The sequence below is a fragment of the Pteropus vampyrus genome, unplaced genomic scaffold (genome assembly GCF_000151845.1).
Source record: "Pteropus vampyrus isolate Shadow unplaced genomic scaffold, Pvam_2.0 Scaffold3, whole genome shotgun sequence".
Lineage (NCBI taxonomy): Eukaryota > Metazoa > Chordata > Mammalia > Chiroptera > Pteropodidae > Pteropus > Pteropus vampyrus.
Window position 1 is genome coordinate 4,442,385 of NW_011888784.1, and position 11,281 is coordinate 4,453,665.

Here is an 11,281-nt window from a genome sequence, read left to right on the forward strand (position 1 = left end):
TCCCTATCCTAGGGTTTGATGGATTTCTTGTCACCTCGTTTGGTTCAAGAGGTTTTATATGGGTTTTGTGTTGATTTCTTTTGTTTTGTTTTTGGAGGAGGGGTATCATATCTGGTCTGCTTGGTTGTCAGGAGGGGTGATAGATTAAATAACTAAACTGCCACCATGACCACATTGCCCTTGAGTTAATTGATTTTCTTTCTAATTTTCTAATACATGTGGATTTAAAGTTATGAATTTCCTTCTAAATCCTGTTTTTGTTGAACCCACAGATTTGATGTGGAAGGCTTTTGTATTGTTTATTTTGAAGGACTAAGTAATTTCAGTTTTTTTTTGTTTTTGTTTTTGTTTTTTACCCACAAGACTTATATTCTCCATTAGCTAGCTGTGGATGTTGCAGCTGACTGGTATCCCACTGGGAACCGGCCGTGGAACTTCCACAAAGGCTGCAACACATTCTTATGGGTTCATGAGCAACTGAGTAGCAAGAAAGGGACTATCCGAGGAAGATTATTTGATAAACTGTGGACTGAGCAAGAGGGGCGAGCTGGGAAACAGGAAAGAAGCTGTGGCCATGACCCAGGGAGATGCAGCTTCAGCCACAGGGCCCTCTGTCCTGGATTCCATTCCACACTGCCAATCTAGGGTAGCCCCTGCTTTCCCCAAGTATGTCTCAGAAGTTACCAGTCACATCCATTCTTTTTCAATATTCTGAATGGCCGAATGACCTCGGTTCAAAAATCCCCCTGAAGGCTTGTTACTTGGCCATACCCCACAGCCAGCAACCACGCACACTGGCAAATCTTATTGTTCCAGCCTGTTCTACTTGAATCCTAGTTCATACTCTTGTACAACTATATATGCCTGGAATTGTCCTTAGAGATCAAATATTCTAGAAGTTTTCAACCACTTTAAGCAAATAAACTTTTTTATTTAAATGATATCTTTAGTAAATCTTCAATATAAAACAGGCAAAAAGAGATTAATGGATTCCCTCAAGAGCTCACATTCTCTTAATTTATGGAAATTATATGACTGTCGTGGGACCAATGAGGCACCTCCATGTGGCCTCAAGTTTCCCTGAAACAGTTTGAAAACTACCTCTCTCTCCAAACTTCTCACTTTCCAGATGAAGAAATAGACCCCCACCCCCTTGAAGGGAACTGACTAAAAGCACAGAGACTGCAAGCTCCGAGGGCGAACTCTGGGATCTCGGCAGCTAGAATAGTGCTCTTCCTACCACAAGGACCTACGTCTGGTAGTCAGGGCCTTAATAGGAATGAGCTTACTAGTTGTCTAAGAAAGTGCTTCTCAGGTGGATTCTAGAGAACATCTTTCAAGATCCTCTTTGAACAGTAGGTTGCAATGCTCAATAAAATTTGGAAATGCCATCTTATGATCCCCTATAGCTAGCTGACTCTCATGCACATTAGTGTACTTAAGGCTCTGAGAAGTCCTGCAGTATAGAAAGCTGTTTGTTTTTGTTTAATCCATTTTTTTCCGTTTTCTTTTTGGGGGGGAGGGTGGGGAGGGAAGGGTACTACCTTTTTCTAGATCTACTTACATTGTGCTTTGAAGCCCAGAAAAGGCCTGTCTCAAGGAATGAATCACTGTGAGGAAAGGGGAGAAGGACTCAGGCATTATATTAGTGGGTACAAGATGTCAGATATTGTCGCCTGGATCATTTCTTTGCCTAGGACTTCATGGGTCAGCCTCTCTGACCAGTGTTGGAATGAGGGACAAAGAAGATGGACGAGGGGAAACCATCATGGTAGGAGCGGATGGGGCTGACTTCGCATTGCCCAGTGGAGTTGTGTACTGTTTGTACCTTCAGGGGGAGAAGTAGCCTGCAATAGCCCGGATGCAGCAGCCAGGGGTCTGGAATCAGGAGAGAGTTCCTAGCCTATTCTTTCATCGTTTTGCTTCTTTACCCTCATTGAGTCCACTTCCAAATCCCTTCGTTGTCTCCATTGAAAGTCTTGTTCTCCATTTCTGCTGACCCCTCTCTGGCAGGCAGGTCCTCGTCAGCTCCCTCATCCGCCTCCAGACAGAGCCCCTGAGGTCTTTGCCATCAGGCTGCACATGTACCAGTCTGGTCTTCCTTAAAGGGTTTGTGCGGGATGTGGTTCCATAGTGTAGAGTGAGCACGACTGCTTTACACGCAGAAGGTCCTGGGTTTGTGCCGCAGTGGAGCCATGGTTAATTGTCTATAGTCATACCACCCTGAAAAAGCCTGATGTCTGATCTTGGAAGCTAAGCAGGGTCAGGCCTGGTTAGTACTTGGATGGGAGACCACCTAGGAAGACGAGGTGCTGTAGGCATAAATAATAATAATAGAAAAGGAGTTCGTGTGTGTGAAATGTGCTTATCCAGATCTTCTGCAAAGGTGAGGTTTCCATGCTCTAGCATGAGCATTTCCATTATTCCTCTGAAATCTAGGAATAGACAGACCAGATTAAATTCATACCACCAGAGGGAGCAACCATTAAGGAAGTTTAAAGGAGACCACAAAAGCTTATTCCTGAGATGCCTTTTTTTTCCATGTTCATAGCTGGCTCACAGAGTCTTGGAAACAGGCAGAGTTTGAATCTACAAGGTGCAGAGTGGAATACTGTGGCTTCGGTCACCTTTATTTCAAACGCTGCAGAGTTCTCTTGCAACAAAACTCATGGTCACAGCATTGCGGTTATTCCTGCTCTTAATCTCAGTGCTTTAATGTGTGTGGACAAAGAGTGTACGGAAGAGGTTTTCAGAAACGTGAATTCTAGTGTGGGTTCTTTTATAATAAAAACGTGGCCATTTGGCTGGGGAAAACAGGGCGTGCGGTAAGGCTGTGCTGGACTAGCCTTCAGGAAATGGGCACCGAGCCTGGCTCTGATCTGGTTCTTATTTGGCTCTATTTGCCAGGTCCAGATATGTTTCTGTTTATACAAATATGATAGCACTCTAATTGGTTGTCCATCTATCTTATAAATACACCATAATCTGTTAATTACTGCTGTAAATCCCGATGGATCAAGGAACCCTGACTGCCACTCCAACTGGCTGCCTATTAAGTAATTATATTCATTGCACCTCTGAAAGCTGCTACTGAATTTCTCCAAGATGCTGATATCTTCCTCACCAATGCTTTTTTTTTTTTTTTTTTTTACCGTGTCAGTGAAGAGTATGACCTCAGAGTGATAGGTTCTTGGACCATACGTGATAAATCCATGTTTAACATTCTCACTTCCCTAAGCCTCTGATCTCTTTGTTAACACTATGCCAAGCTAATTCTGGCATCTCTACTCTGTTTACTGTAGTTCCTTGTAGAGTCCAGGCTTTAAGTAGCCATCCCAGCAAAGTGCCCAGATTCTCTTGACACAAATTAAGGTATGAGTCACAAGTGACTCATGTCAATGAATTCCCCTCTATCCAGTCATATAGTCTGCCACTCCTTAGGCCAGCACTTTCAATATTCGCCTCCATTTATGTTTCCAAGTTCTTGCTAGGTCTTGTGATTTATTTCCTACCTAGATAATTCCTTCCTGAAACAGTGATTTTGCTTCTCCATCTAAACTTGCTGAGAGTTGACTTTGGCTGTCAGTCTGGATACAATGAGAGTTGGTACAGGTTGGCTTGTCTTTAGAAGGACAAGTGCCATCTTGTGAAGAAACTGATTCAGGTGAGATCATTGCATAGTCTCCGGGCAAGTAGAGTCTAGTCCCCTCTGGCAAAGGTGAAGGTGCTGTTTCTTGGGGAAAGAGGGCTTAAGGGAAATTGGAGTTTTAAGGTACTCGGGTTCATTCACTTAAATGCCTTCATCTCAGAACTCAGAGTTCCACGCTTTCCCTGTCAGGGCTCTGACTTGACATAGAATATTTGCCAAGGCTCTGCATTTCATCTTCATGGCAGCTCTGGAAACTTGCCCTGATTTTTCAGCACAGTCTTTCCTTAAGCTGCAGAAAATAAAGACTTCCTTTAATACTGCCATCGAGGTCATCTGGATTTTAGATTGTGCCTTAAATTAACTTCCCTGAACCTGTTATGTATTTAAATATCTTTATTGCTGTCACAAGGATCCACCCTAATCCACAATCCTTGTAATTAACATTGTTTCTATATTGGTTGAGTGCCATGACCACTTGATCTCCCAATGCCTTGACCTTCCTCTACCTGTACTTCATCCTAATTAAATATAGTGAAAGTTGAAGAAATCATGAGTCTACCAAATGCCACAGGACTATTACCATCCCGTGTACCATCAGTAATGGAGTACTTATTGCTTTTAGACAGATGGACCATTCAACTCCCTAATTCCATCTTGAGGATTGTTTTCTAGAACCACAGGACAATTGTTTTAGCCCGTGCCTTCTAGAAAGCAGAACACCAAGCAAGGATTAAAGTGCTGATGTTATATGGTAAAGCACAAGACCAGGAAGATGAGGGCAGTCAAGAAAAATGGGGAGTCAAGAAAACATGTGAAACCATGCAAAATGTTACTGTACTGGTCATTGCTTCACAAGAAGCCGTGAAAAAATACACAACTCAAGTGGCCTGCATGTTCCTTTTGCATATCAGATTTTCTCCAAAAGAATTTCAAGGAGAAACTAGTTAGAGTAGTCCACTGAAGGGAGAAACGAGGAGGAATTATCATGCATCCCTTTCCATTTTCTATTTCCTAGTGGTTACTACCCTTCTTATTTCACATTATCTGGCTCCACAGCAGCTGCTCAGAAAGGCAGATGCCATGCTCTGAGTGTGGCATTTTAGCCAAGACACCTCAGTATGGCACATGGTCCATGCAGGCCATGTGGCCTGGGGCCTAGCCTGGATTCCTGCCATCTTGGGGAGGTTGTTACAAGCAGTCGCAGCACCATGGTTCAGGAGACAGGCAGAGCTTTGGGAAATAAGCCAGGGACAGTAATCCAAGGAGGCACGAGGTCTGTCAGATACATTATGCTTCAGGATAATAGGGACAAATTGGTTCATGTTACTTGGTGATTCGTACCTTCGAGACTATTTAACCCAATGCAGTTTTGTTGTCTTCAAGAGCGCTACGTATAAATTGAGATGAAAGTGTGCTCACATTGTCCATTCAAACATCCAGGTGTACCTCGTTTAATGTGCTAGCTCTGCTCCTGAAAAGTAAGGAAGAGCTTTATGTTTCAAAGAGCCTGGTGGATAACTCTTTTGTAAAGTGTGAATTCCTTTACTGATGTGAGTGATCAGGCTCTAATTTAGCAATAGGAAGAGTTTATTTTCAGCATAATAGGTTGTCTTCAAGGTCCACGTAACCCAATATTGTATTTTGACCTCGAAAATCTACTTTATTGCTTTCCCAGGTCAGATTGAATTTTTACTCACTAAGGATAAAGCCAGTGGCTTCTAGGTATTGTGCATTCTCAAGTTGAAGGACCTGCATTTTCTTATAAGATCATTCCTGCCTTGTAGTTCTGGGCTAGATTTTGTGGCACCAGGACAGCAACAGTGGAAGAAACAACAGAGTGAAGCCTTCACCATTTTTTGATGGCCCCGGGACATGCCAATGACAAGATAAGAATGAATTAAGCTGATTGAGCTCAACCGTGTGGACGTTTTACGGTTTAGTGGAGGAGATAATCATTGTAGTGACAGGTTAACATTTCCACAGTAGAAAAACAATCCTTTTCACTGTGCAAATATTGAGATGCTTTCTCTTTCATCCAGATAGATATTCATTTCTTCAGAGGGAGTTGTACCATGAGATTTGATTGGGAACCATGGGTGAAAAGTATGATGTTAATATTAAATACCCTTAGAGCCGTGTTACTTTAATAAAGAGTCATGTACAACTCTCTCTTAGCACCCAGCAAATCGAGGTCTATTTCAAACCCAAGGCCTAATTCTGTCGCTGAATTGAAGGGATGCAGGGAGCCCCGTTTTCTGTCCCGGCTTAGTTTTGTAAGCAAGTTTCCTGTCTTCCTTGTGCTGACTCTCTTTGCCTAGACCTATGTGGTTTCTTGACCCTTACCAACTGAAATGACCCCTAGCTCTGTGAATCTACCCCAATGGCTCTCAAACTCAATTCTACATCAGAATAATCCCAGAAGATTTAAAATGCAGACACTTAGGACTTTACCACCTCCACTGGATCAAAATCTTTAGAGATGGAGCCTGAGGATCATCTACAATTTTGAAAACTTATAAAATTTTAATGTTTCAGTCTCGTCATTAGGCAATGATTATAATAACCTATTTACCTGAGCTGATACCCTTGGGCTACCATCTGGATTCAATTTTTGAGATTGCCTATAGATGCCTTCTTGGTAAATGAGGCGTCCTCATGGATTTAATAGAGAGAGGACCATTTATCCGTACATTCAATTGTGTATGTATGTGTCCATTGTTCCATCTAATGAACAAGTATTTATTTTTCAATGCCTACTACAGGGATGAGTGCAAGTAGAAACCTACAGGATTACTTGGCCCTTGACTGTGTATAAATATCAGTTAACTGAGTCTCTGCTAGTTACTGATTTTCTTGGAGGTAGAGACCATAGCTCTCTACATAATCGTCTTTAGTAACTAGTTAGTGTCAAAATTATGGAAAATGTCAGCATTTTAAATTATTGAAATAGAATAAAAATAGAGTTACAAACTCCTGTTCTCTATGTGTTCCAGCATACAAATAACAGCATTGGAAGGTCTTCCAAATACCCATTATTTATGGGCATGGGTGTTCAAAAAGGCGTTGTCTGTTAACTTCAAGTCAGAAAGTCAGGGTAGGTTACAAGGGGTTCTCTGGAGTCACTAGGATGGTAGATGTGGACAGAAGGTGCAATTGGGAGTAAAAACCTTGATCGAGGTAGACTGGGATATATTTTATTCTAGAAGGGTGGCCTTTCTCCCCTTTATAGCAGGTATGCTCTGTCTTAATGTTGACAGAATATCTCTCAGAACAAAGATGCAAAAATCCTCAACAAATATTAGCGTATCAAATTCAACAATTTATAAAACAATTATACACCACGACCAAGTGGGATTTATCCAAAGTATGATTCGCAGTCCGTGAAAGAAACAATTGATAAGCTGGACTTTGTTAATATTATAAACTTCTCTGTAAAAATGCTGTCAAGAGAATAAGAAGACAGAATGGGAGAAAAAATTTGCACAAGACGTATCTGATAAAGGATTGCTATCCAAAATATATCAATAAACTGAAAAACTCAACAATAAGAAACTCGAATTAATTAACCCAAACCCAATGAAGAAATAAGCAAAAGACCTGAACAGACACTTCACCAAAAGAGATATACAGATGGCAAACAGCCAGTTGAAAAGATGCTCCACATCATAAGTCATTGGGGAAATGCACATTAAAAAAACAGTGAGCTATCACTATACTCTTAGTAGAATGGCCCAAATCTAGAACACTTACAACACCAAATGCTGGTCAGGATGTGGAGCAACAGGGACTCTCATTCTTTGCTAGCGGGAATGGAAAATGTTACAGCCACTTCGGAAGACAGTTTGGCTGTTTCCTCACAAAACTAAATATACCCTTACCATATAATTCAGCAATAGCGCTCCTTGTATTTACCCAAAGGAGTTGAAAACCCATGTCCACACAAAACCTGAGTGTGAATTTTTATAATAGCTTTATTCATAATTGCCAAAACTTGGAAGCAACCAAAATGTCCTTCAGTAGGTGAATGGATAAATAAACTGTTGTACACCCAGACAGCGGAATATTATTCAGCACTAAAATGAAATGAGCTGTCAAGCCATGAAAATAAGTGCATATTACTAAGCGAAAGAAGCCAATCCGAAATGGCTACATATAGTACGATTTCAATTATATGACATTTTGGAAAATCTAAAACTGTGGAAACAGTGAAAAGATCAGTGGTTGCCGGAGGTTAAGGGGAAGAGATGAATAGGCAGAACACAGGGGATTTTTACGGCGGTAAAACTCTTGTATATGATACTGTTATGGTGGATACATGTCATTATACATTTGTCAAAACCCGTAGAACGCACAACACCGTGAGTGAACCCTAACGTAAACTATAATTTGGGATGATAATGATGTGTCAGTGCAGGTTCATCGATTGTAACAAACGTCCCATTCTGATGGGAGATGTTGATACTGGGGGAGGCTGCATATGCAGGGAGCAAGGGGTACCTGGGAACTCTACTTTCTGTTCGGTTTTATTGTGAACCTAAAATTGCTCTAAAAAAATAAATGATTTAAAAGGAGAAGAAAAAGATCTGGAATTTCCACAGAAAGCCTCAGCAGTTCCTCCTATGTCTCAGCAACTGTGGGGGGAAAAAAAAAAAGGGTCGTGCTTCCTGCTTGGACCCTAAGTGCCAGGTCTTGGTGAGCCCTCAGTTGAGTGGTACCTTAATTGCATGGTGATTGCCATTTTATTGCTTTGATTTCTATATATTTTTAAGTTCCTGGAGCAGATTCTATCTCGAGAATGTCTTCTCTGAAAGCTACGGCCCTGAGGCATCAAAGTCCAAAGCTTCTCTCATTCTTTACTCTCCCTCAGTTTTCTTACTGCTTTTTATTTATTGAACTTAGCACACACAGTAGGAGAATGAAATCCCCTCCCCACCAAAAAAAGATAAATAAATAAAAGAAATCAAAGTGCATCAGTCGTAGCACAAGGCATTAATGCAGGGTATAGAACCTTCTTTTGTTAAAATTTACCTCTCTAAACCCTCTTGGGCCAGCTCCTCTCCTCACTTGTGCTTCCCTTAAATCATAATTATTATTGGTATGTTCCGTTGGACAGGCTAAAATGTTTTTACGTGGGAGCCCAGCTTTTAGATAAGTCAGAGAGGGAGGAACACTTGGAGGCTAGAGAATTCCATGAGCAATGTTCCTGTGGCCATGATCCTGAAGAGTGAAGGACGGGAAGCAGATAGTGATGACAGTACAGCCCTGGGATCCATTCACCTACTCAGGAGTGTCTCAGTCCGCTCAGCTCTCACTCACTCACTCACTCACTCACTCACTCACTCACTCTCCACTCATTCGCTGTGTAGACACAGCCGGGCATCTGCCAGGCATCTCTTTCTCCCTCAGATCCTGAACTCTGTCTTGTCTTGTTTCCTTCCACCGAGGAACAGGACAAGATGCTCTTTTCTTGTGTCTCCCCTTCCCTGCCCCACCCCCCCCTTCCCCCTAGAGTGGCCAGCATACTGGAGGGTATTTAGTATCTGGGCACAAAATATCAGGTTTGAGTGTACATTGCATTATGGACTTAACTGTCATACAAACATGCTTGCTCCCCTCCACCCCCAAAACACAACATTTGCCAGCAAAACTCCTTTGACACATGTCAGTCCTAGGAAATATACAGTATAGGTCTCCTTGGTGATGGCAGGGCTGTGGGTGATATAGCAATGATACTATTTCAACAAGATTTTGAAGGTATTTCTGAACTCAGACTTTTCTAGACCACTTTTTCAGTCATTCTTTCATTGATCATTACATTTTTTGAGTCTATTAGGTACAGAGAGGCAGAGATTATCTCTGGACCTCTCCTCCAGTCTTTTCCAGTCTGTGAATCTGAGCTCGGCCACTTACTAGCCCGGCGACCTTGAGAAAGTTCCTTCTCCTCTATGGATTTTAGGTGACTCTTTGTCTTTATTTCATGGAATAAATAGGAAATATGTGAAAAGTGCTCATCAAAATGCTGGGTACATATTATAGTATTCAACATCACTTCCCAGCTTTGGTTTCTTTATCAGTAACCCCAGGTGCGGGTCGAGGTGGTCACAGATACAACTTACTAAACTAGTCTACCCTGTGCTAGGCCCTGTGCTCTGTGCTCTGTGCTCAGGGCTTCTTTTAATACCAACAGTAACCGCTTTAGTGGATATTTTTATTGCTATTTCAGAGAGCGTAATTAATGAGCTCCAAATCACTGGTCTTTGGGACCCTACAGCTCTCTTTACAACAATTGCACTGCTTTGTGGGATCTGAGATGGTCCCCAAGGTCCTTGTTGGCTTTAGCAGGCTCTGTGATCTTTGAAGAGGGAAGGCGTGAGGCTGCTTGGGTGGAGTCAGGGTGAGGGGCCGGGTGCAGGGAGTGCAGTTAGTTCCTACAGCACTTGATCTGACTGAAAGTAAACCCCGTAGATACGTGTTGATGTTCAGCTCCTCGGCCTTCATTCTGGATCTGGTGGGAGTTACCCTACTTGGACTGATGGGAACTCTGGGATTATTCTTCCATAGCCATTTTAAGAGGTTTTCAGTAACAACAATGGAAGCAAATGTGGTTTCCAATACCCAGAAAATTATAATTTACCAGAAAATTCCAACCCCTGGGCACTGTGGTAGAGGTTTTGTTCAAAGGCTGCTTTGCACGGCAGGGGGCTGACATTGTCAAACGCATCGCCCTTGCCAGAACGCAGTCCTTACCTCTCAGAAGGCATGACTCCCGCTGCTGCCTTCCTCCAGGTCAGGAAACCATTGGCCTCCCCAGAGAGTGAATATCATCTTCTGCATTTGTGTGTGTGTGTGTGTGTGTGTGTGTGTGTGTGTGTGTGTGTGTGTGTTGGGGGAGGGGGTTGGGGCTGAAAAAGGGGATTGGGCTGCAAGGATCTGTGCCTCGGAATCACATATTCGGCCTCGTCCTGGGCATTCTTGTCCTCCCATGACGAGCTGGTCTGTCATTAGCGGCGTAGATGTCAGCGCTCCCTGTCTGGACTTAGGATCCGGCAAGTAGCTCGACCTCTCTGTGCCTCAGCTTCCTCATCTATAAAACAGTAATAGTCATAGGACACATTTCATCACTTTGTTCGTGTTAAATGAGTTCATAGCATTTAGCACGGTGCTCAGCAAATCAGTGCCATATAACTTTGTTGTAACTGAGCCCAAGAAGTAAGAAGAAAGGCAGCACCCCTGAAAAAGGGTCTGGAATTTTGTGACGTTGGAGCTGTAAATGACCTGATCCAAGCTTTGAGTCAATGATAGTGATCCAGAATTAAAATCAGGTCTTTCTCAATGGAGACTTTATTTTCTGACCCCTCCCCCGCCATTTAGATCTCACATATCTCATACGGCATCACATTCTCTCTGGAACTTCCCCTGCACAGCATTGCCCCTGTGGGTGACCTCTCAGGGGAAGAAGAGCTCCCATGTGAGTCATACCAGTTGGCTTTTTGGGTAGACCAGAAGCCTGCACCCAGGGGCAGGATCCCACAGGTAAGTGGAGATGCCCCGCCCCCTTGCTGCCTGCCTCTCCCTGGGGTAGGGCACCCTCAATCAACCTTTTGTTCTCAGGACTCTCCCCAGCCCTACCTA

General features: G+C 42.8%; 1 pseudogene; it reads left to right on the forward strand.

The window, feature by feature from the left end:
- Window positions 1-2,205: 2,205 nt before the first annotated feature.
- Window positions 2,206-2,321, forward strand: LOC111741607 (annotated as a pseudogene).
- Window positions 2,322-11,281: the final 8,960 nt, after the last annotated feature.